General features: G+C 35.8%; 1 protein-coding gene and 1 long non-coding RNA gene across 3 annotated transcripts in view; one reads left to right on the forward strand and one right to left on the reverse strand.

Annotated features, from left to right (window-relative positions):
* Positions 1 to 251: 251 nt before the first annotated feature.
* Positions 252 to 22,970, reverse strand: LOC110303406. The gene is made up of 4 exons (XR_002378920.1): positions 22,726 to 22,970; positions 2,013 to 2,175; positions 1,097 to 1,167; positions 252 to 770 (listed from the first exon to the last, which is right to left on the reverse strand). It is a non-coding gene; the product is annotated as an uncharacterized LOC110303406 (long non-coding RNA).
* Epyc (epiphycan) overlaps positions 22,961 to 24,982 on the forward strand; it is a 31,878-nt gene continuing 29,856 nt past the window's right edge. The window contains exon 1 of one of the 2 annotated variants that reach the window (XM_021174502.1): positions 22,961 to 23,004. The gene's annotated coding sequence lies outside the window, so the exon portion shown is untranslated. The remainder of the gene's footprint in view (positions 23,005 to 24,982) is intronic. The other variant, XM_021174501.1, reaches the window with a different exon arrangement.

The raw sequence follows: 24,982 nt of genomic DNA on the forward strand, positions 1-24,982 counted from the left end.
CAAAGGAATCCAGGAGCCGACTACTATCTACCAGCCAACTAGGAGGTGGGTCTCCACGCCTACCAACACAGTGAAACACTTCCTTCAACAAGGCTGTGTCTCCTAACAGTACAACTCCCTAGACCAAGCATATATATATATGTGTGTGTGTGTGTGTGTGTGTGTGAGAGAGAGAGAGAGAGAGAGAGAGAGAGAGAGAGAGAAAGAGAAAGAGAGAGAGAGAGATTGAGAGAGAGATTGAGAGAGAGGATTTATTGGAATGACTTACAGGCTGCAGTCTAGCGAATCCAATGGAAGGCCTAAAAATCGAGTAATTTCTCAGTTCATAAGGCTGGCTGTCTCATTTGATCTTTGGTGTACTCTGGAATTCTAAAGAAATAGGTTCTAAAGTCACTGAAGGAATGAACTTACTAGCAAGGTGGGGTAAATAGGCAAAGGGCAAAGGTGTCCTTCTTTTCTGTTCTTCTACAGGCTTCCAGAAGAAAGTGTGGCCCATTTAGATGTGGGTTGTCCAAACTCAGATGATCTGTAGTATAGCTGTGCCTTCCCAACTCAACATCAGGATGAAAGAAGTGTCTTTTCCTAGGTCATATGATCTGGACTAAAGGCGTGTCTTCCTGCTTTAAGATCCAGATGAGATTTAATTCTGTTTGTTGTTTTAGCTATAAAATATTATTTTTAAATGACATTTGGTTGAGCAAGCAAAATTTCTAAGTACAGAAAGTAACTCTTGAATTTATAAAGGTTTCCAAAGACAAGTTGAAGATTTCCTGGAGAAAGATTAGAACAGCAAAATGGGTAGAAGGAATTATTTATTACTGTTACATTTTTGGTTTTGTTTTTTGATTTTTTGTTTTGCTTTTGCAAAAGCCATCAATAAAATTATAGACAATATACAACAGAGTGTCAGAGTTTGTTTCCAATGAGAGAAATTCTGCCCTGTGTTCTGTTTTCAGGGCTTTTGCTTGTATTCAAACTAATACAGCAATGGGCAAAGACAAGTCAACAGGATGTCTTCTACTTCTGAAAATTCACATCATATAGCCACTCTTTAAATTAGTCTGGAAAATAAATCATGAAAATTAATTTGACTTACTTTAAGTTGAAGTCGAAGAGAGATGTCAGGAAGAGCTTCAGAATGCAGCATCAGATGCAAATGTGACAAACCTGAAGTTTTAAATGCAGAATTACTGATTTTGACAGAAATGGCCATTATCCTCTGTTTCAGAATTGTATAAAACAGTTAACAGTTCTATCTAGAAAATTTAAAGAATACATAAATGATTTCTTTCTGGCTGTGGAGAAAGGGGTGAAATCACCAAATATCAGTTCCCAGCTATGGTTTGTAGTGCTTGGGAGGAAGGGATCCTGATGTGTCAGGACATAGCTTGCAATGGAGCTGCCATCACATCAGTTTGGTTCTAGGAAGGGAGATACAGGGCACGGCTGATGCAATGACGGATATAGAATTATTTGGTGTTTGTGAAATGTTTAGCACTGCAATTCAACATAGCAACCTATTATGAATAGTTTATTTATATCTTATGTATATTCCCAATGTAATAAATTAATAAAATTCAAATCACTGAGGGCCACATAGTGTTGTGAGCTTTACAATTTAGTGTTCTGTAAATAATATATATGCTTGGTAAAATTCAAACATGGAGGACAATCTCCACTTGGGAACAACAACAGTTTTATTCTTCAGTTCTATCCCACTCTGAAAATCTAAAATCAGCTTTAAATACTTAAAGTAAATGTTTACTTGTTTTATGTTGCTTTATTTTCTCTATATGTTTAGCAAAATTCTTTCACTGATTTTTTTTTCTTAATTTAGAAACTTTAAAGAAGTTACTTAAATTCTATTATGGAATGTCCTATAGCATACTTTTGATATGATATATGATACATTAATATGATATATATATATCAATCATATTAAATATACATTACCATTTTCCTCTATTAAAGGTGTGTACTAAGTGCATGTCTCTATTTTAGCTGTATCTTACTGTAATCCAGAGAGTATCTTCATGCTGGCAGAATCATATCTTTGGGTGTGATTCCTTGCCTGAGCAGCCATATTGCTGGCTTAAAATTCCTCTATAGGGAACCATGAAATTCTTCTGTAATAATAGGACTTGAGAGGCATATTCAACCATTGTGAGTCTCACCCTATGAATAACAAAGCAACAAATGTGTTTAGAAGCAAAGATTATAGACCCTACTAGCTAGCACCTCAATCATGACGTAGAGACACATATACTGTAAAAAGAAATCTTTTGTTTAATCAATTATTCAGATACTTTGTTAGGCGATGCAAAAAAAATCTGGATATGCAATTGTCTCACTTTCTTACAACATTTACTGTTAAATAAATGTATACAATTTTAAGTTGCATATGTATTTTCTTTCCTGATGGGCAGTCCAACCATTGATCTACCAACTATTGATGCTCATTTATTCTGTTAGTTTAGGATTTCATAAGTTTTTGCCATAATTTGATGGAATTAGTTGTTATAGCTTTAAGACAAAAACAGGTTTTTGAAAAGGATTTGGGTGCAAGACATCTTAGACAAGAAGAAACCTACCCTCCTCTGTAGATTTCAGCCCTTACTCATTAGACTTAAAAATACATAAAGACTTAGCAAGTGTCATTTCAGCTGGAAGTGAAATTAATGAGTGATGCGTTGTTTATATCACTTCATTGCTCACAAGATGGCACATTTATGGGGGAGGATCTCAGCAAATGAGCTTTAAAAAGAATGAGTGATCATCTCAATTCTCAGGAACACTAAATGACAAAGATCAATAATTTTTATGTTATTTGACAGAATCGTTTGGTTTTAAGAAATAATTTGAAGTGTTTGCTAAAAGATCTCAGCAGAATAGAATGAGAGCTGCCACATCAAAGCTCTGGCATCTGTAAAAATGCAGCTGTGACCAAGTTTACTGAGGGCAATGAATTAATACTTAGCTATTCTAAAATGAAGTTATGAAATTGAGAATGCTCACAAAAATATAATAAGCTCCTCGTCTTCTAAAATGACCTTTACAGATGCCATGCAAGTATGTGCCAATGAGCTTTGTAATTAAAAGCTACATAATTAGTTCTGTGACTCCATGCCAAAACTATGTTGCAATTCTGCTAAGTTTAAATTGTGCAGAGTGGTAAATGAAAATGATTATTCTAAAATCTTGTCCCATTTAGCATGTTCTCCTCTATACACATACAGAACACACACACACACACACACACACACACACACACAGATGGGGGGAGGGAGGGGGTAGAGAGAGAGAGAGAGAGAGAGAGAGAGAGAGAGAGAGAGAGGAAGAGAGAGAGAGAGAAAAGCAGCTCAAATCTGGAAAGAATTATGTCATCTCTTTATTGGCAAACACAAAGGAAAAGTTCGCAAGAAAAATTGCTTTACATTTAATTTCTCATATTTCATGCATGCATGCAAGGGAAAGTTGGCAATTTTCTTCTATGTATCATTTGTTACAATCCTAAGATTGCTTAGTCTACAATACTGTAAAGATGTCCAAATGTTCTTTCTCATCTGCCTTACTAAATGACAAGGAGTTTGATTCCAGATGGAATATATTAAATAATATCATCTATCAAAAGTTACATAACTCCCAGAACATAAAACTTTTTGGTAAAACAAAGGAAAAACAGTTCTGGGGTTCCCACTTTACTCTACCCGCCCTTTCCTTTACTTACAGTGATGATGATTAGTTTCTAGAATAATATCTAGCAGTATTCTTGAAAATCAATAAAGATTCAGAAATAGCTATTCTCCTTTTCTAAATGAGAAGTGTACCCCTCTTACACTGCTTAAGCAAACATTTATTGGGCTGTGAAATTTCCAGGGAAGTGTGGAAGAATATGAAATATCTATATACAAGTATAGCCAGCATATCAGAGACAGTCATGAAATGAATTCATCTATTCTGAAATAAATAGAAATGTCAAGTTTTATTCTTTGTCTGTATTAAACAGAACAGGGTAACTTCTAGAATAAGAAATCTGAACCAAGAAAGCAGTTCTATCTGTTTCTAAACTGTTAGGCAAGCAGATATTCTAGTCTTTAAGGTTATAGGGAAGACCAAGAAGAAAAAAATGCAGTTAGACAGCACATCTGCTTTCAATCACTGAGGGTGAATCACGGGGTATTTGAATAGCATTTATTGTATTCATGCGACCTGGAGAAATTATGATAACCTAAACAGCAGGTGTTATGACTTCAGAATAAGTCAATGAAAATGTCCTACACACTGCCTCTTTCTTGCTTAATCCAGGAAGAAGCCTTGTGATCTCACAGTGGTTGGTGAAAAGTTAGATGACTTTTAGCCACTCAATTGACTTTATGTAGGATTCCTGGCCATCTCCAGATTAAGTTTGGTCAGTCTAAAAAACTCGAGATTAAAATACATTCTAATGCAGGAATAGATTACTGCTGATAATAAACTTCATCCTAAAAGACAGAGACAAAGAGGCACTGCCCAATTTCCCCTTTGCTGCTACTTCTACTATCCATACAAGAGATTTTGAGATAAGCATTTGGGAGTGAACGTCTCTTAGATGTTACACTAGTAAGGAATTAAAAAAAAAAAGACCTGAGGTAGAAAAGTCAATAAAAGATATTTTCATGAACAACAGAAAATTCATGGGGATGAGACCATTCCTGGACTCTTGGAGACTACATGGCACAAAATATGAAAATTCCATTCTAAGAGGAAAGCTGTTTCTTTATTCAAAGCTCTTTCCAGTCTGACTGTTTTTTTTTTCTCCTCTGTAAAATGGATAGCTGGATATTCCTAGATTGACAGCAACTGAAAACTTTCATAGAGTTTGAAAAATAACCATGTTAACATATGGACAGGGCTGTGGAGACATCTCAGTGGTGGAGCATGCATCTAATATGACGATGCTGGCTTGGGAAGACATTTGCAACAGTGAAAACATAATAGGGGATTAAGATGCAGGTCAGTAACACATGGCTTGCCTGACATATGTATGGCAGTGTGAGTTACCACCAGTTCTTATTCACAGAACTGCAAAGCAGAGAACAGAATTGCTTGTGTAGATATTACCTAATCCTGACCCTGTTGGGTGAGAGCAAAGGGGACCAGTTTTTTCCTCCACCCTGAGATTGCTATCTGAAAAAGAATAAATTTTCACCATCAAAAGCATCTCATTTTCCAATTCTGAACTCTAGGGGTACTTAAAGAAATATACTTTGTGTTACAATAAACTTGCTTGTTCTCCCTTCTTCATCAGAACCCCAAAACTCTCTTATGGCAATTTAACCTTTTTCAATAAAAACAATGCTACAAAACCATCTGTAAAATGAATAATTAGCAAGCCTAAACACATTCTCTCCACAGGAGAAATTCAAGTATCTGTTAAGGTAACTGGGAAAAACTGACAAATCTGCATCATCCTGTATAAGGTATCAGCCACATTTCCTCAGCATTTGGAAAGAAGTTTGTCAGTGTTTTAATTTTGAATTTTGAGGAAGGAGAAAAATGGGACAGAATGGCACCATGTGTAAGTAATAAAAATTCAATCTCAGACAAACCAGCTCCTCCCATAGCCCTCGCGATAAAAACCACTTTCCAGACTCTTCTGCAATTGATGCCAGATGTTAATCACGGAAGCAGAAGATAAAGAAGTTATGTTGTGAGAAATCTCCATTTTAAAGAGTAGGAAGTTAATTTATGAAGAAAAAAAAGGAGGGGAGGATGGAGCGCATCTGGTTAGGCTATCAGCCTTTGGTGACACAATAAATCATTTTTCCACAGATATTTGTGTTTTATATAGTCAAAATCTCCTCTTCAGGTTAAAACACATACTTCTGACGAGTAAAGTCTTGGACAGTTTGAGGTCAGCAGGCATATGACCAAAACAAACTGCTATTTTAAGAGGTTTTTGAGAGCTTTTATTTTTTGCATATTTAATTATCTTTAGATGATCCTAATCACATCTGCCACCTGTAGTTATAGCTCTGAATCCAGTCTTCTCTCAGAACTGAATCTACCTGCCACAGCTTTCTTAGGAGCACCCTGTCCCAACTGTTATTTTAGAACCAAAACCTCAGCATGCCTCAATTAATCTTCTCTTCCCTAAAATTTCTTTACTTGATCTGTCTTTCCACTTACAATGTGCTCTTTATTGTTGAGTAAAAATAAATTCTCTTTATTTAAAAATCGATTTTTTCATACAGTATGTGTTGACCACCATTTCCCCTCTCCCAATTCCTCTCCAAGCACCCAAATCCACACCCTTTATTTCTCTCTTTTTCATTAGAATACAAGCAAGCCTCTAAAAAATAAGATAAAATAAGGTAGACACTGACAAAGCAGTTTGAAGCTAAGTGGTTACATAAATGCCAAGGACGTCCTAAAGGAGGCATTTCAGAGAGTTTTGGGTTTGACTTTTGAAGGTTGTGGGAAATGACAGAGTCTCATTCATTGTGAAAAAAATCTGAGGTTACCATGAGAGTTCTGAATTCCCCTCCATGTTGCTTTTTCCTTTCCTTCCCTCTCTCCTTCCCTTCTCTCTGTTGTCTCTGTTGCCTCTTTGTCTCCCTCCCTCCCTTCTTCCTCCTCACCTCTCCATCCCTCCTTTCCCCCCACTCTCTCTCCCTCCTTCCTTCCCTCCCTTCTTCCCCCCTCCATGTTATGAATCAGAATGAAACAGATAGCCTTCTAGTCACATTTCATTTCACATTAGAGATCTAGGTGGAAGAGAATAAACATTGCAAGGGACCCAAGACAATAACAGCAAAGAAGTCTCTGACTTTAGCAGATGAGACATTTTAGGTCACATCTCTGCACTGATATTCAGCCTGTGTAACGAAAGGAGGGACAGTAACCAATTTTTACTGGGCAACGTCTAGCAAGTTATTCATAGTTAAGTTATTCTATTTCAGCAAACTCGTGGGAAGTCTTACTGGTTTAAAATAAAAGCAAAAGAAACCAATTCTAGTTCCTAGTTTCCAACAGAGAGTAAAAGAATAGTTTTGCTGTGGTCCAGACTTTCATGGGCATCTTATAACTTGTTAGTTATACTGCCTTAATTTGCAACCTTCAGTTGAACTCTAAACTGGCAATGTGGAAGTGCATTGAAACAAACAGCTATACATGATAACACTGCCAATAATACTCTGATGAGATTTCTTCTTGTAATATAATTGTCAAATCTAGTTAAATATCTATTACTTCCAACAAAGAAAGTTACTGTTTAGTGATCACAAGCTTATCACTGTGTTTTCTCAATTTCTATCTAAATTAGCAATATCTTAATATTAATAGAATGACAAATAGAATAATATAGTTGTTAATTTATGTAATAAAGTTATTACATAATTTTGCAATTATGGCAATATGCTTGATAAGGCTGAATATTTAATCTGATCAAAAGAGTAATATGAATCTACAATTAGTTTTTTGACTGAGTTTTCAAAAAATTAAAATGAAAACCTGCCTTCTTGTAGGCTTTGTTTCATTTGGTTTTTTGGTGCTGTCTTATTTTTTCTTTTGGTGTTGTTTTATTTTGTTTTCTTCATTTGGAGTTTTGTTGTTGTTGTTGTATTAGTTTCTTTTTTTTGAGAAAGAAATTAAAGTTAGGTGGTTAGAAAGGGGAGAGGTTGCAGAAGGGGTTTGGAGAGGGGAAGAATACAATCAGAGAATATTTAAATTTAGTTTTAAAACAGTAAACATATAATGAAAAAGAAAATATATAATTTCTTAAGTATGTGTATGTCCATATACATATACAAAGAGTTTAAGTGGTGTTTTACGATAGTGGGACTAAACTGCTTGAATTTAAAAAACACAGACTAGCATGTTAAAAATCAGAGGTCGGAAGCATTACCTTTTGGAGTTGTAGCATAATAGGGCTCCATAGACCTTACCAAACATCATTAGCTATTGCCTTGACTACCCTTCAGAACTTGATAGTAAACTCCTGCTGCTGAAGGTACCACATGCTTTAGCCATAGATCACACAGAAATAAAGTTGGTGTCCACTCAGAAGCTTCATCTCTATTGGCTAGAATTCATAGTGCTATGGTTTGAGGGAAAATGTTGTGAACTCTGTGAGTTGCTATTATATCCAGACTGGCAAGACATGTTCATTGGCACAAGAGTGGCACAAATGTCATAGAATAGCCATTCACTTTCTGACTGAATTTAAGTCCTATTCCACATAATGAAGCCCATACCTGGCACAGTTACATGAGCCAAGTACCTGTGATCGTAGTCTGTAGTGGAGAAATGACTACCACTACTCTTCTAAATGGCCATAGCATTAAACCAACTAACTCCCAGTGACTTATTATACCTATAAAGTAGTGAGTCTCTCAACCCTAGTTAGAGAAGCGTGTTTTTGTAGTATATGCTATTTAACACAGAGACCCACAACTTTGCAAGGCATGAAGAATAAGAAAGTTAGGAATGCTCAGTCATAAATGGGACATCTACAATACACCATCTCCCAAAAAGCCCAGGGAATGTTGTGGAAGAAAGTTTATAAAAGCCAGAGGTGATAGATGATTAGCAAGGATTTTCCAGACACAGCTAGAAACTTTCCTGTTTGAACTCACAACATGATGACACACACAAGATCTGCACATGTTTAAGCCAGTCAAAATCTCAGCATGGATAGCTTAGGAGAGTACGAAATTCCTTTCCTACCAAAGGACTTATTGGGAATGGATAGATGCTGGGTTAGGGTGTTAATTTACCTTTTGATGTGGCTTTTGGTAGGTAGACCATTCACTAGGGTAAGGCCACACATCCACAAGTATAAGGGAAGCACGAAACATATTAGTTTGGGGGATGAAAGAGAAAACATTGACACAAGTTGCATGAATAAAGAAGAGGTATTGGGATGCGGTAAAAAGGGCATGAATATGATCAAAATAAACTGTATGAAATTCTCAAAGGATTAATGAAAATGAAATCAAGATATTATGAATCTTATAGTAGCTAAAGTTTAATTGCTTCAATCCATAACCTGACTGTAATTATTTGCATAAAATGAAAGGATTCTAGAGTTGTAAATATTTATTGATTGATAAACTAACTGTTACTCAAATGCTGTCTCTGTTACTAGTTCTACAAACCACAGTCTACTTAGGAATGGATTTAGAAATTCAAAATTTACTTCTCAGAGCAAAATATGTTAATACTTTTGTCAAACAATTAACATTTATTAAATGCATCAATATTTTGAGCATAGATTTGCATAGCACAGCAGAAGAGTAATGCATAGATAAAGTAATTAGAAATAGCAACATGCTTAATTATCTGTTCTATTAAGAAAATTTAATTACAAAATTTAATCTTAACTCATAAAATTAAGTTTGTGCCCACAAATATTTACAGTATGTTGAAGTATACATGATTGGCTATCAAGTCACAGCAAACAAGTTCTTCTAAAATAAAATGTCCTTTTCCTATCTATCTCTAAATCTTGACAGAGTCATCTTTGACATGAGAATGCTAAACTTAATATTTAATAATCCTAAAGGTTTCCTAATAAATCTAAAAGGAAATTCTATTTCTTCAAGTTGGATTCTTCAAACATTCTTCTCTGTAAAAGATATGGCAGATGGACCTACCTATTACAAACACTTGTACAAACACAGTCTTTTCCTAAAATTCATAAAGGCTTGCACTTCCCATTCTTATCACACATGTCTGAGTTGATTCATCATCCTCAATTTAATGGAGCAATAGCAGCCAACATATCAAACTGTTGCTATAAACATTGCCCTTGGTACTTTTAATTTTGTACCATTCAAAAGTCTTAAAAATTAACAGTAGTAATATTTCTACCACTTGGCTTCTTAAATAGAAGACTTGGAAATTCCCCTTCTCAGCTTAACATATCAGCTCTTCCACAAAGGAGAAGTGAAAAACAAATACTGCATTGGCTGCCCAAATTCAGCTCAGAAGTTCCTCTACTGTCCAGGTAGTCTCAAAGGTCCCACTCAGGCTGACAGGTTTTCCACCTAGTTATGATCATCAGTGTATCTTGTTAATCTCTTTTCCTTATTTTACAATTTAAGAAAGATTATTTACAACACAAGTTGATTTGTCTAACAAATACACTTACATTGATTCTTATTCATATTTAGGAACAGAAAAGGGCTTTTGGGGAATTTGTAGCAAATTTTTTTATTGAATATTTTATTTATATTTCAAATGTTATGCCCTTTCCCAGTTTCCCCTCCACAAACTCACTATCTGGTCCCCCATCCCCTGCTCCTATGAGGGTGCTCCCGGGAATTTGTAGCAAAGTTTAATTAAAAACTTTCAAAAAATGAATGAGTGCATTACCACAAAACTGTGCACTGTTTATAGATCACTCTCTGCTGAGTTTAGGTATTCTTTTCTTTAGAATTTCCATGGGGATGAGATTAGCTGAATACCCAACAAATGGGAGAGAGAACCTGTAGAGACCATATTCAGCAGTTAGGCACAGCCCCCAACTGAGGGATTGGGGCCATCCACCCATCTCTAAACTTTTAACGCAGAATTGCTCCCGTCTAAAGAAAATACAGGGACAAAGAGTGGATCAGAGATGGAAGAAAAGGCCATTTAGAGACTTCCCCACCTGGGGATACATCCCACATGCAGACACCAAACCCAGATACTATTGCTGATGCCAAGAAGTGCTTGGTTACAGGACTCTGATATAGCTGTCTCCTGAGAGACTCTGCCAGAGCCTGGCCAATACAAATGCAGATGCTCACAGCCAACCATTGGACTGAGCCTGGGTCCCCATTGGAGGAATTAGGGTAAGAACTGAAGGAGCCGAAGGAGTTTGCAACCCCATAGGAAGAACGACAATATCAACCAACCAGACATGCCAGAGCTACCAGGGATTAAACCACCAACCAAACAGTACACATGGAGGGACCCATGGCTCCAGCTGCATGTGTAGCAGAGGGTGGCCTTATTTGGCATCAGTGGGAGGGCAGGCCCTTGGTCCTATAAAGGCTTCATGCCCCAGGGTATGAGAATGACAAGAACAGAGAGGTGGGAGTGTGTGGGTGGATGTTGGATGACCCTCATAAAAGCGGGGTGGGGAGGTGGAGTAAGGGGTTTGCAGAGAGGAAACCATGAAAGAGGGATAACATTTGAAATGTAAATAAATTAATAACCAAAAAGAAAAAAAGATAAAATAGAATTGAATCATAATGCTTCTCTGTATAGTGTCAGAACTTTTGGCTTTGGATCTTACCATATCTACAGATGCCTTTGACTGGGTTAATATCATGTGACATCCATGTGATTAATTTTAAACATTATCTTATGTTTATGTCTCTGTTTACACACTGCACTAACAAAATCATGAGCATTTGGTATAATTTCCTCATCTAAACAAATATGTTATGAAAATACCACAATTGCTCCCATACTGCAAACATGCAAAACTACATTTTCTGGCTTACAGTTCAGCTATGGTATCTTCTATGACGAGTCAGCAGAGTCTGACATAAGTCAATGGCTACAGAAGTTTCCAGAGCATATTTCAATCTATTGATGTGTACATTCTATTCACTGTTTAGTTGCTCTCACCTTCTTTTGACTTATAAAATAGAAATTGCAAGATAAAGATATTTGTTGTTGCTGTTGTTTTTAGAGCTTCTCAGATATTTGTTTTGATAGGTAATAGAAGAATTCTTAAATCCTCCAACTCGGTTGACAAGTCAGAGTGTCCTTTTATGGAGTCAATTATATGTTAATTCTCAAATCATCCACTCCTCTCTGCCCCTGCTTTGACTACAGTATCTTTTTAAGTTGCACGCAGTGCATATTCAGTATACAGTCTATATTTTGGTGCTTTCACGTTTTGCAAACTCTTGACAAATCACATTACATTTGGTTGTCTTGCTCTTCCATGCACAACTATGTGCCTCAAGTTGGAGACAAATACTAATTTTTCAAATACTTAAATTCTTTAAGTGTTTCACTTGTCTCATTTTTCAAGCATGTATAACAAGATGGCTTTCCTTATGGTGAGTCAAATGGTACTTGTGGCAATTGTATTAGTCAGGTGTATCTCAATAAGTAGATCAATAATCTGATGGAATTTATTAGACTGGCTATTAGGACCAGAAACTCTGTAGTTCCATAAAAACTATTCAAAGGCTGGAAACTAAATTATATGCTTAATCCAGAGGATGGAAGCCTCAGAATATCTGGGGGCAAAGATGATCCCTAGCCCATGGTTCTGGGCTTAAATGTTCCATGGAGACACCAGTGTGAGTTCATATTCAATGGCTGAAAAGATTGAAATCTTATTAAATGATAGTGGCAGAAAAAAAAAGCACGCATGCAGTCAAAGATAATAATAATTGGATCTTATCTTTCCAGTTTTCAGCTTTTCAGTTTTCAGAGTGGCTCTTCCCTCTTAGTTCTGTGGTCTGGAGGCCAGAAACATACACAGACATAGTCTGAAGTGAGTTTTACCAGTTTTCAAGTTGTCATTTGATTTTATCATGTAGACAGCAAAGATGAACTATCACATTATTCAAAAATTTAGAAAACCTTTGACCAATAAGATCTCATTCGGTAAATATTAACTATTGTCATCTTAGACTGACTGCCTCATTCATCTTTAAAATATTTTCATAGGAATATACCAATCCACTAATTGTTGAGCTCAGTAAATGACTAATGATGTGACTGAAATTCTCTGGCATAAAACTCTCCAAAGTAGCATTATTTAGTTTTTAAGTATCCATGAGAAATATTGGTACTTTTATTCATTGGCCAGCCATAAAGGTCTTAGCACTTTTTTTGTAAGTTGTTTAAAAACATTGTACCCATTTAATTCATTTTTACTTTATATTTATTTGGGTTGCATGCATGTGCATATGTGTGTGCATGTATGCAGCTCTGGGTAATGAGGTGCATCTGTGCACACGTGCATGAGGGTGTGTGTGTGTGTGTGTGTGTGTGCGTGTGTGTGTGCGTGTGCGTGTCTGTGTGTGTTGGTACATGTGGAGGTCAGAGAAAAAGCTACAGGAGTAAACTATCACCTTCTATCATTTCAGCTTCAGGTTTCTAGAGCCATTTTTGAAAGATTTGACAGTGAGGGCTATTAGCTGCTGATATATCTTCCCAACCTGTCTTTTTCAAATACTGAATTAAATTTTCATGCTAGTGTTCATTTTTATTTTCTATTTTATTATACTAAATTTAATTTTATAACCTCATTATCTTTTCATTATTTTTGTTGATTTTCCTTTCTTATTCTTAGAAGCCTTAAATTGAGTTTTAAATCATGTTAAATTTATCATGCCTTCAGATTAAATATTCATTCTACTAATTAACCTCTATGACTAAGTTTTTATCCAAAGTACTTGGAAATGCATTGATATTGATTTGAATGAAAATGGCTTTCTACTTTCTTCCAATATTTTTGTTGATCTCTGAGTTACTTAGGAAAACATTTCTTAATTTTGATGGAATCTGTCATTTCTTTATATTTGTTTCATCTTCTAGCTTAATGGAATTGCTGATACGCATTTTTTTTTTTAGGGAAAATGGTCTTATTATATTTTTCAGGTTTTATTTTTTGATTGATTTGTTGGGTATTTTTTTTCTTGCCTGCAGTATAAATACAACAAAAGTTGTATTTAAGGTTTCTGTTTTTAACTCTGATAACTTTTGGATACGCGTTCTCTTTTGTGTGTTTATTCCAGGAGATAGAATAGGCTAGGCAACGGATGGACCTGGAGGGCATCATCCTGAGTGAGGTAATCCAGTCACAAAAGAACTCACACAATATGCACTCAATGATAAGTGGATATTAGCCCAGAAACTTAGAATACCCAAGATATAAGATACAATTTGCTAAACACATGAAACTCAAGAAGAACAAAGACCAAAGTGTGGACACTTTGCCCCTTCTTAGAATTGGGAACAAAACACCCATGGAAGGAGTTACAGAGACACAGTTTGGAGCTGAGAAGAAAGGATGGACCATCTAGAGACTGCCATATCCGGGGATCAATCCCATAATCAGCCTCCAAATGCTGACACCATTGCATACACTAGCAAGATTTTGCTGAAAGGACCCAGATAGAGCTGTCTCTTGTGAGACTATGCCAGGTACTAGCAAACACAGAAGTGGATGCTCACAGTCAGCTATTGGATGGATCACAGGGCCCCCCAATGGAGGAGCTGGAGAAAGTACCCAAGGAGCTAAAGGGATCTGCAACCCTATAGGTGGAACAACATGATGAACTAACCAGTACCCCAGAGCTCTTGACTCTAGCTGCATATGTATCAAAAGATGGCCTAGTCGGCCATCACTGGAAAGATAGGTCCATTGGTCGTGCAAACTTTATCTGCCTCAGTACAGGGGAACGCCAGGGCCAAGAAGTGGGAGTGGGTGGGTAGGGGAGTGGATGGGGGACTTTTGGGATAGCATTGGAAATGTAAATGAAATAAATACGTAATAAAAAATAAAATAAAATAGGTTTGGATATTCTTGGCCATCTCAGAGTTACTCGATACTGTAGTTGGCTTTGATTCAGCACGACTTTCATATCTAATGTTTGTATAAAAGCTTAATTTTTGAAGAAAAATTTTCCAAAGAATAAGCCAGTGTTATATTCCAAGTTGGTGGGAAATGCTTTTATGAACTAAGTTGGCATTTGTGAGAAGCTTATTAGATCTTACTTCCCCAGGAATATCGAGCTCAGAACCTGGCAGGTAGAGCATAGCCACGTGCAGAGTATCTCCTTGGGAAAAATGCACAGTTATGGTTTTCTATATGATTGTTCACTCATATGTCCCTCTCTGTCTTGCTTTTCTCAAAATTAAATCGCACTGAATAAAGATCTCCTCATTCGCCCATTCACAACCCTTGCGTCAGTTGATTTTAGTCTGAGGATCATGTGACCTCCTTACAGGTCTGTGCCTTTTATGGTTTTTTGTTTGGTTTTATGGGAGTCCACACTACAAGCCGCTTTCTTCTACACAGTACATTTAAGCTCCTTGGAAATTTTATTTTCCTTTCCCACTTAACACTCCTTGTATAGTTTTATAGAGTGGGTGCTCATCCTTTCTGTCACCTCCAAATAAACTATGCAGAAGAATGTGAGATAATGCTTATAGTTAGCATGAGTAAAATAAAAATGGGTCTATTTTACCTTACCAGTCTTATTTTTTAATAACGCACATGATAACTCAAAATTTAATTCTTTTTACCATAATTTGATAGTATATACAATGAAAATAGCAGTGTTTACTACCTCAAATATTTCTTTATTCCAACCACATAGGACTCCTGGTCTTTTAATTAGCAAACATTTATTGAAAGAAAAGATTAGAAATTAATATTTGTAAACTTTTCTGAAATCATTGAGAAATTTATGGAATGTAATATGATCACAGTTTTCTCCCACTTTCGATGAGCTCCTTCCAGATCTATTCCTATAACCTTCTCATTCTCTTCAACCATATCTATATCTATCTATATCTATATCTATATCTATATCCATATCTCCAACACCAACTTGTTCTGCACAAATACTCCAAGCAGTAAAGCCATCCTTTGAAAAATGGCACATTGGACAGGAGCAACACCCTTGAAACAACTCACTTTTCCTCTTCCAGAAATCATCAACTGACAGTAATTCCTCAGTTAAGAGTAGGAGCTTATAAGCCATTCTCAGCCAAGCTAGACTTTTGACTGGCTTAATCAGGTACAGGACTTGTGAAAGCAACCACAACCTCTGTGCATTCATCAGGGTAGTAGTCTTGTCATGTCCAGAAGATATTGTTTGTGGTTGTCCACCATAACTTGATAGTAAGACTCTACCTGTAAAGACACTATACACTTTGTCATTTAGAAATTAACTTGGTAATGAGAAGGAAGCAGCCTTCTGTTAGCTGTCTTTTAGAATATCAGAGGTTTATATGTATGCTATCAAGGTAAAGAATAATACATACATACATACATACATACATACATACATACATACATCATTGATAATCTTAGTCAACTGTGAACTCTATGAACTACAAAAATGACCTCACTCATGAAAAGACGTGTAATAGTGGCACAACTGCTACAATAGAAGATCTATTCCACAGGAGGAAGCACACACACACACACACACACACACACACACACACACACAGGGCTCACAACCCAAGGCTGGAATTTTCCATGCCCCTCGGGTGGACAGACCATTAATATTTTGCTATATGGAGATGGTATAAAGCTGACCTCCAAATTCACATCTTGCTATCAGCTTATCAGTGCCACTCTCAGACCTTATCAGAGAATTTTCTTTGTACAGTAGACAGTAATTAACACAGAAGTTCACTACTTACCAAACTGCAGAGAATAAGAGTTTGTTGCAAGCACAGACACAAGAGTGATCTCTATAGCACATTACATGATCTTAAGGCTCAAGATGGGTGGGAAGCTTGCAATAGGCAGAGATGAGGGAAGAAAAAGAGAGAAGTAGCTACCTAAACCCTCTATTTTCCACTCAGCACAGCTAGCTGGACATTCTTGTTATCAAAAGAATAATAAAAATCAAATCAGTGTGTGCCAGCAAAATCAAAATACACCCCATATTTCCAACTAGATAATTTTTGCTAAGTCTGAAATTCTACAGTAGATTTCTTTATTATTGCAAACAGAATGTGGTATTCACAAAGTAGTCCATATTATAAGAAGAAGGTGGTACAAAATTCTATCCTCTGCCTGCACTGTATACAGCCAAAATAACACCTAAAATAATATCTAAAATAGTTTTCAAATAATAATAAAGTTAATAAAACTTCCAAACTTTTATTTCAAAGTACCTTATATAAATTATATAAAGTACCTTATAGTAATTATGAAACTTCTTTATATTACCCAAGTACATTTCCCATTAATGATCATGGCAGGAATACATATCTTTAAAACATTATATCTGAAATTACAGAAACATAAAATTAGGAGAAAGCAAACAGTAGCAACTTTCAAAACTCTGCTGAACGTCACCTTCTGATGCCAAGAGCAGGAGACCATTAATCACTGAAGCAAAGACAGAGTGAACGTTTGGAGGATCTTGTGGGCTCCAAATCAAAAGCCTATTCATATATGCCTAGGAAAGCCAAGGTACAAGTATATCATTCTGTAAATAAGTCCACGAATTAATTTATTTTAATTTGGGCCAAGTGAGTTAAACAAGTTAGACAAGCATAAAGCAACCTCAGCCAGAAGAAGACTCGCTATGAATAATGATAAATCTCACAGTGAGGCGTACAGGAGCCAGAAATTAAGACTGTCAACATAACAGGCTTGTGTAGACCTTATTACATATAAGGCAGAGAAGATTTTTATTAAGTAGCCCATAAATGTGTTATGTATAGTTTTCTTGCTCTAGTAAAAGCATCTATTGATTTTAAATGTTTTCTTCAGTAAAATATATTTACTAAAGGAGACAAAATTTATTGAGTTTATATATAATGTGCATAGTGTGTAGTTACCTCAATGGTGACTGAAGGAATCCAATCCACACTAGAAGACATTCATACAAGTGTTTGACAGGATAGATTTACTAAGAAAAATCTCATCAAGACATGCTCTATTTTGAAGCAAGCATAGCAAGTAGAGCATATATTCTTACTAGTCAATGGAAAACTCTAAAGGATTCAGGCCCCAAACATACAACCAAGGAAAAACATCAAGAAAAATCAGACAAATAAGTAAATAAAAAATATCATCCCATGTCACTGGTATAAAAGAGGAGAGCTGGAAATTTAGACTTCAGGTTTTGTTTTGTTTTGTTTTGTTTTGTTTTGTTTTGTTTTGTTTTTACAGAAAACCTATGTTGGTAGTGCAGAGGTTCAGGCAATATATTCCACCACACCACACCACACCACAGCACACATTTCCCTTGTCCCAGTAGTGTCTGTGTTATGAAACATTCATTAATGTAAACAGCCAGTGTTAATACATCATCATTAGCTAAGGTTCGTAGATAACTTTTATTAGTCTTCTAGTTTTATTATATGATTCTATGGGTTTTAACAAATATGTAGGGCTGTAGATAACCCCTTTTCTATTTCTGCAGGCTACCAAACAGCTTTGCTGTTTCTGAAATACCTGTGTTTGCCTGCAGTATTTTATCTTCATTTAGCCTGTGTCAAGTTGACATGAAAACATTTAGCACAGTATCTAAGGTCAACTATTACTAATGGGACAAAGTGAATGGTCTGAACAGAGTAAGTTTCATCCTGAAGCATTTACTTATGTGGGCTTGGGGAACAGTTGAATAGTAATTATTTTATAAGATTGTTGTGAAGATTAAGTTGAACATTAGAACCTTTTAATTTATGTTCAAGCAAACAAGACTGTGCATTGAGATATATACTAAATGTATATATTTTGAGCTAGTATTTCTGGTAATGAATGCTGTTTTTCATTAGTTCCTTCAACTCAGATAATTTCTTTTTTACATTTCAGGTAAGTGGAGTCAAATGTTTTAAATAAAATTGCACACAGTATTCTATAATAGCTTATAAAATTAATCTATTGGCATTATGTATCTTTTCTGGAGATATACAAACATAGTTGTGCTTTCAGTGATCAATATGTGTTTTTTTAATTTTTGCAGAATATTTATAGCCACTGAAACTTGTGATAAAAATATATAATTCATACTAAAACAATATACTAAATACTATATACTTAGTATATAATATTTAACACTAAAGTATTATAATAATATTTTAAACTATTATAGCAATAGTATAAATAATATATTAAACTAAAAGAGTATAAAATATAGTATTATAATAATAAAAACAATATAGTAAAACTAAACTTTTAAAGAAAGACTTTGTTTTGTGTGTATGTATGTATGTATGTGTGTGTGTGTGTGTGTGTGTGTGTGTTTGTCTGAGTGTATATATGAGCACTTGCATGCAGGTGTCAAATGGATCTAGAACAGGGTGACAGATCCCCTGGAAGTGTGTTACCAGAGCTTGAGAGCTGACCAGCAAAGGTGCTGATAACAAAGTTAGGCCCCTTTTAAAAAGCAAGCAACAAGCATTCTCAGACTCTTCAGTGATCTTTTAAAAGAATTACAACTAAAGAAGATATGATGAGGAACAATTTGAATCAAATTTCAATAATTAAGTGAGCATTAATGGTGTCTGAAGACAGTAGCTTCTATTTATTTTATCTATTTATCTATGTATCTATTAATGTATCTCTGTATTTCTCTCTGTGTATATGTATGTATGTATGTATGTATGTATGTATGTATGTATGTATCTATCTATCTATCTATCTATCTATCTATCTATCTATCTATCTATCTACTTATTTGCCAAGCTAAGTATTGAGTCCAGGCTTTGTATATACTGTACAAGCATTGTACTGCTGAGTCATTTATCCAGACTTTTTAATTTTTATTATGAGATAAGGTCTTATTAAATTTAGTTGTGCTCCTTTTGTAGCACAGGCTATCCTCAAATATCTGATCTGTCTGCTTCACCCTTCCAACAGACCATGATTACAGGTGTGTGACACTCCTTCTTACTTCTTATTTTAATGATTAATTGATCATGAGAAATTTGAATAATTATATGAAAAATTCAATGTGTCATAAGCTAAACACAAAGCAGAATACTGTAAACACTACACACCACCCATTACTCTTGGCATCTTGCATCCAGTTCACTTAGAAGACAGATAAGAATCATCACTTTAGAGAAAGAAGCTTGAAATCAGCCAAAAACGCTTTCAGAATGTGTCTCTGCTGAGATTCAATGACTTGTATTATTCAGAATTCTTTCCTTCTTTTTATGAGTCTCTAATGATTATCATCTCAATTTCTCTTTCAGGCCACCAAAGATTTAAGGGACGAATTTTGGGTCAATGTCTAACTTAATTCATTAGGTTATTGGATAATGGGTATTCATCAAATTCCTGTTGTCTCTTTTTGGCTGGAAATATACCAACCAAAGGACATTATTTAAACAATGTTTTTAAGGACATAGCTTTGCATAAAAGGGACTATATTAACTAATAATTTGCATGATAAAGAAATGTTATTTTAATTATTATTAGAAAGATTTCTTAACTTGAATGGAATGAACAGACACTGTGGAACTTGGGTTTCATTAGAACAGAGCATGATGTGAAATGAGTAGCCAGTAATTATATGTAATTCTCTCTCTCTCTCTCTCTCTCTCTCTCTCTCTCTCTCTCTCTCTCTCTCTCTCTCTCACACTCTTCCTCTAAAAAACTTTTTAATTGACAGGAATTGGCAGGTTTGATAGTGACTAGTAACTAGGAAAACATTTTGATAATGTGTCTCTTCCTTTAATGACTTAAAACCAAAAGATAAGAAATATGGAATAGGTATTGCCATCTCCTCCACTTTCAAGCTTAAGGAAAACAAAAGCCCTAGGAAGAGTAACACCCTTTCTCAGTTAGTACAGTGAAGCCCCCTGTCCTGGGCCAGTTTGATGTCTTGTGTTCTAAAAATTTTTTTTTGAAGTGACATGCCACACAGTGGATTATTATTTGGACATAAAAAGATGAACAGTATTGATAGATCATTCATAAAAGACCATATTGACAGTCTTATTTACACAAAAATGCCAGAAATGGCAGACCTACAGCCTGAAAGTAGGCTAGTGGTTGCTCACAGCAGGAAGACACATTGGAAACACTAGAGCTTGACCACTAAGTGGTGCAGGATGCCAATGGGCAATGGGAAAATGCTCCAAAAGTGATTGCTGAGATACTATCCCAGGGACAGAGGTGAGCTGGTCACATGACCGTCTAGCTCACTTCCCTTTTGGTGCCTGTCATCTGCGGCTTTCACTATTTTGTATCTTTTTATGTGTGCACATGTTATCTCCTCTAAACTATGAATTTTCCAAGTCTAAGAGCTTAGCCCTCCGCCCCGCCTTGCCCTCCCCCCATTCATGTCCAGAGAGTATTGCAATGCAATGCCTTACATGTGGTAACACTTAGTCAATATTTGCTTTTTAATTGTTCAGAATCATGAAATCTTTTACTGGCTGACTTGTAGTGTGTTGAAAGCTGATGTTTCATTTATGTGTTTATGGGTTTGTGGTGAGTGTGTGTGTGTGTGTGTGTGTTTGTGTGCACATACATGGGCTATGGTGCCTGTGGAGGCTGGAAGACAACCAAAAGAAAAACTAAATGGTAGCGAAATTCAAGTGTCTCAGCACTGGTCCATGCCATATTTTTCAATACTTACCAGTAGACAGATTTATCAGCAAAGAAAAGTAGAGCCTACGTCAAGAAACTCATACGCAACAGCTTGGAAAGCATCTTTGAATGGCATTTTGGTTAGCCTCAACAAAATTAGCAAAAAACTAATTAAAACAACATAGAAACTAATTAATCTATGAGCTTTTTGAAGAACTAGATAATTGTCATCAGTGCCAATAGTACTGCAACGATTAGAATAACCTAAAGAAATCTTGACACTTATTAATTGATGATTTATTTAATTAATTAAAAGAACAATGGCGGATGGCGAAGCTAGGGAGAGAGCTCAGTTGCTAAAGTATCTGCCAGTCAAATGTAAAGACATGTTCAAGAGATCCCTGCTACCAATAGAAAAAGATGAGGGTGGTGGATGCATGAGTTTGTAACCCCATCTCTGGTGAAAGAGACAGACAGAGCAGCCTGACGTTAGTGGGTGAATAAGATTATCTGAATTGAGGAGCTTTAATTTCAAAGAGATATTCTTTCTCAAAAATTTAGATTGAGAGCAATAGAGGAAGATATATGATTTATGCATTCCCATAAACACACATTTACACATAAAAAAACCAAAATAAACACTGAGCATCAATTGTGGATTGAGAGCTCTCATAGACACTGAAAATGTAACTCTGACTAGTAAAGTTTATACTATTATAGGTTTTATATCATGTAGAAACTATAATTGGAAGGACAGAATGAAGCAGTAATGAGAACGGGCAGAGAATCTCAGAGGAAGCCTGCCCAAGCAACATGCATATAAGCAAAGGGGTTGTAAAATGAAGCAAGCAGTAATATAGAGCAGGATAAGAAGAACAAGTCTATTTTCATGGGCAGGAGTCAGGAAAGCCTCCTGGTGGTACCACTTAAGTAGATGCTTAGCAGTATATTAAAACTGATAGGAGAAGATACTAAGAAGAGACAAGTGAACAAATATGGACTGTAAGAAAATAAAGAAAGAATGAATGAAATCCCAAGCATTATGTGAAGAACACACATACAGATTCTTGCCTAGACAGAGAAGGGAAGGCAATGATTTATAATAAGTACAAGTGGGTCTTAGAGAAGAAAGCAAAACACTTGGTGTTTATCTCTTTTTTGGTAATGAGACAATGCATATAGAACAGTGGTTCACAACTTTCCTAATGCTGCAACCCTTTAATACAGTTCTTCTTGTGGTGACCATTAGCCATAAAATTTGTTTCAATGTTAATTCATAACTATATTTTTTTGCTACTGTAAAAAATCATAATATAAATATCTCTCTTTTCTGATGATTTTAGGCGAACCTGTGAAAGGATTATTTGAACCCCCAAAGGAATCAAGAACCATAGGATGAGAATCACTGGTATAGGGATTATTGTGACAAAATGCATCTTATAAAAGAATCATCCTAAAACTACCATCTCTGAGTCAGCACTGTCACTTACCTTTGTGGATTTAAATTTGAAACGACCATTGTTTTGTGTAATTTTCAGTAGAAATATCTGCCACGTCCTTTGATAGATGGAAGGAGAAGAAAAGAGATGTGTTTACCTCTAGAGCATTAAGGTAATTGTTTATCTAACATGAGTGTAAGAAGAAAAAGGAGGTAGGGAAAAGGTGGTGGAACCTATGGAATGCAGCTCTCAGAAGAAATGAGATGAGAGTGCATTTCAGAGTATTAGAGCATGAAGTGACCAGGGATGGCAGTTGGAAGATGACAGTTGGTAAGTGGATAGCAATGTGGTGGCCTTTCTATTACATGAGGAGACAACACAATAACATGCCACCAACACAAATGAAATGTGTTTATCATCACACTGGGAATGATGACATGGGTATGTGTAAAGAGAGCCAGGGAGAAAGTTGAATCCAAAACTCTGACCAGTGGGTCAGGAAGAGAAGTTGTGGGTAATAAGTGAAGAATTTAAGTCCAAAAGTAAAGTCCAGAAAAGATAAACCTGTTGGTTGGGCAAAGAGACAAAATGTCTTGGGAGATAAAACGTTGGGAATGAATTCTCCATCCTTCAGCTATAAGAGTGAATGACTGCCAGAGAAAAACTTTGTCAGGAGTTATAGTTTAATAATAAAGCAAAGGAAGGAAAATCTTCATAAAGAACTAGAGACACAGGTGTTTACAGATTGGAGAACATGTAAGAGTCTAGGAGAAAACTTCATAAGATTGTGGGTGTAGGTGACACAGTGTGTGCGGGGAATGGTACAACCAGGGTTTTGCACCCCTACTAGTGTGTAGAAAGCCTGCAAGGCATTTGGGGGGAATTCATGGTAAATAGGCTATTATAGGGAGAAAACTTAACACTGTAAGCAATATTTTCATGTCTTAACATCAGTGGGTGAAATATATGTATCGCGCCTCATATCAGTTTGATGTGATCCTTTAGAATCCAAAGGGAAGCGAACAAAGATTATTACTGATGATTTTGGCTCATTATTGCTACCGAATAGAAAGAAAGAATCATTAGAAAAACACTTTTTTTTTTACACTAATGCTGTTAAAGCAATCACCCTAGTTTTTAGTTCTGGAAAGAGTTCTAGCCAAACGTCTTTGTAAAATGTTTTGGAAGCTGAGAATAAGCTCTATGAAACCCCAGTTATGAGCTAATGCAACTTGTCATAATGACTGATTCCCTGGGGTTTCTGATAAACAAGCTTAGCCTCTATTAAGAAAATTATCAGGAGACAAAAAAAGATGTTTACTATGAATAAAGGAGGCTAGAACTGGTAATTTATCCTTCCTTGCTGTTCAGTGTTGATTATATCCTCAGGAGCTTGCTACAAACTTGAGAACCAACAGTTCAAAATAGATTTTGAAAATTTCAAGAAGACCAAGTTAAAGCAATGGGAATGATTGAAGAAATTATCCATTTTTATAAAAAGAAATTGAAGGGTTATTAAGTTGAAAAAAGAGAAGTCTGGGGAATTATAATTTTTGCTTTAATTTTATATTAAGACAGGTAGCTCTATCTGTCTGTCTGACTGTCTGTCTACTTAAACAGAAGCTCATATAGACCACCTAGCTTCAAACCCATGAATCAGAAGATTGCCTGATTCTTACTCTCCTTCCTGACGACCCAGTTGCTGAGATGGTAGACATGTATCAGTTGAGCTCTGATTGGCAGAGGCTGGCATTTAAGCCCAGAGTTATGCATATATTAGGTAAGCACTCTACCAACATTCCCATGAAAGTCTTGGCTTTTAAATTGTGATAAAAATAAGACATCATTTAATCACCGGTTTAATAATGGTCATTATGGAAGTATTACTTCTGACACTAATTTTAAAAATTCATCCAGAACTCTGAAAGAAGCTCTGATAGACTAGGTCTGTCTCATGCATCCATTCTGTGCCAAGGCATACATGAAACTTAAATAATAAGAGAAGAAGAAGAAATGCTATGTATTTCATGGATTGTTATCAACCTATTGATCATTCTAAAGAACTCAAGAACCTTAAAACTACCAACCATTAAACAGGCCTTACAATAGAATCTAAGGAGCTAAGAGCTAAAATTTTCTTTATACCCTGCAGTCCCTATAGTCCTCAGACAAGATCAGTACCATCCAGGACCGGGAAACCAGGGGAAATATAATTGGTTTTCTCTCTCTTGTTCTACATATGATGTTGGATCATTAGCGTCTGACTTTCAATATCCCCATCTGTGGGTAGTCATAGTCATACTACCTC

This window comes from Mus caroli, chromosome 10 (genome assembly GCF_900094665.2).
Source record: "Mus caroli chromosome 10, CAROLI_EIJ_v1.1, whole genome shotgun sequence".
Taxonomy (NCBI): domain Eukaryota; kingdom Metazoa; phylum Chordata; class Mammalia; order Rodentia; family Muridae; genus Mus; species Mus caroli.